Raw genomic sequence first — 2,199 nt, 5'->3', positions numbered from 1 at the left:
AATGGGGGCACCCTCGCTGCTTCTGGGAGGAGCACAGGTGTGCGGAGAGGAGGCGCAGGCGTTGCCCAGGGTGGTGGGTCCCCAACCCTTTCTCACTCCCCTCTTCTTTTTACTTCTTCCCTGAGCTTTCGCCTTTAACCAGGGGAGCAGAACTGAGAGGCCTTGCAGTGAGAAAGTCGCGTTGTCTCGGAGGTAGGACCTATGGCTTCTCAAGGCCTTGCCAGGCGCTCAGGGTGTGGGGAAACGCCCTGCTGCCAGGCGGAGGCAGCCCCTGGCCTGCACCCCTTCTCTAGGTTAATAGTCCTCATTAGGACTCCTCAAAGGCTGACGCCTTCCCCTCGGAAGTCTCCTTAGGTTTGGGAACCACAGCCCGGGATTTTATAGGTAGCTTTAATGGAAAGTGTCAGTGGTTCTGAAGGAATGTGAACTTGAACTTGACACTTGTTTTTGGAAAGGTGTCTGGACCTTGAGCCAAAATACATGGAAGAAGAGATCCTGCCATTCTCGGAGGTTAGGGTACCGTGCTAGTGGGGCTCTGGGTTGGGGTGCAGACACAGGAAGTAGAGGGGGTTATCTGGGCTGGGTCACCAGAGAGATGGAAAGCCAAGGACTGGTCTGCCCTCCCTTTTCTCCGTCAACCTTTAGCATTTATCTCTCCCCCTGTCTGTCTGTCTCCCAGCTATCAAGTGTGGACTCGACAGGAATGTTGCAAAGAAAAACTAATTAAACTGCAGCACAACACTCTGAAAATACTAAGTGTCGTGTAAATGCCTAAAGCTAATAATAATCTTGATGGTGCTGATTATGTGCCAGGAAGCCCACGCTGAGCCCACACGTGCTGGTCTGGGGGATCCTGGCACGCCCACCCTGTCTGCTGCCCAGCCCCAGCGGGAATGGCCAGACGTGAGTGGGAGCTCCAGGTCATGCCCCCATCCCCACCCTGCCCCTCACCTGGGAGCAGGCCGGGTTTCATCCTGGCTGGGAGTCCTTAGGTTACCTCACTCTCTGACACTGGGCGCATCACCGGTAAATGGGAAATGTGTGATTCGTGGGTTGTGTCCGCCCTGCACATTGAATCCTGTTTCCTCTAAGACTGGACAGGCTCCAGTGTCCACTCATGCCCTTCTCTTGAAAGAGACGTTCTCTTAGGGAACACAGCCCTTGCTCTCAGCTCCCTCTGAACTCTTGATGGGAGAGTGGGAGGAGCAGGGGGTCTGGAATCTTCCCTGTAAGGTTTTTCTAGTTTGATGAACACCAGGCCTTCCCCAGGACTTATCTTTGCCTTATAAGGGAGTTTTGTCACCGCCATTCCTCCCCCCACCCTCGTCCTCTTCCGCAGCCTCCTCCCTGGCACCGCTGAACTGGAGGCCTGGGGCAGCGAGTGCTCTGAGGCCGTAAGTTGCAGGGACACACCACTGAGGCTTTCGGAAACTCTCACCCCAGAAATTGCCGGGCCTTTCAGGGATTGTGTAGAGTCGCCCAGACACTCTGACACTCCCCACTCTTGAACTTGCCCCCGTTCCATCTCTCAGTGGCTGGGAGAATAGTTCCACCCTTGCCGTCCTCCAGGATGGCTGGGCTCTTCCTGCTCCCTGGAGCCGCACCCCTTCTCACCCTCGAAGAGAATAGCTGACATTTTTATCTTCAAAAGAAGAAAGTGTCACCTCCATTACGCTTCAAACACAACATGTTTTGTTTTGTTTGCATTAGGCTTCAATAACCCAAATGCCTTTCCTTTAAGGGGAACAGGTAGGTTCCTGGCAAGCCTTTGTTTAAGTCACCAAGTCTGAATGTAATGAACACGGGCAGTGTGCATTCGGTGTGGGGTCTGGCTGTGGGGGATTCAGGCCGACGTGGAGGTTTCCAAGGCCAGGCACTGACCACACACATGCTCGCAGGCACCACACACACAGGTAAAAGGGGTTCTGGAGTTTTCCATTTTACTCTTCCCTGTGTGAACATGGGCTTTGCTTTGAAATTCTTGATGATGGGAAGTGTGGGTGCCACCGTGCACAGCACCCACACCTGTTTTCCAGCCGGGAGGCAGCGGCGTGTGGCCCCGCAGCTCACACTGCCAGGCCAGCGAACCAGTGAGTGCAGGTGAGGCTGCCCACCTGCCCCTCCTGCCACACCACCCTGCCGGCATGCTGCCACTTCCCATGAGGAGGAAAATCCATATGCACAACCCCCCACAGCCCC

The sequence above is a fragment of the Myotis lucifugus genome, unplaced genomic scaffold, assembly GCF_000147115.1.
Source record: "Myotis lucifugus unplaced genomic scaffold, Myoluc2.0 scaffold_224, whole genome shotgun sequence".
NCBI lineage: Eukaryota > Metazoa > Chordata > Mammalia > Chiroptera > Vespertilionidae > Myotis > Myotis lucifugus.
Note: the sequence above shows the minus strand (reverse complement) of the source record.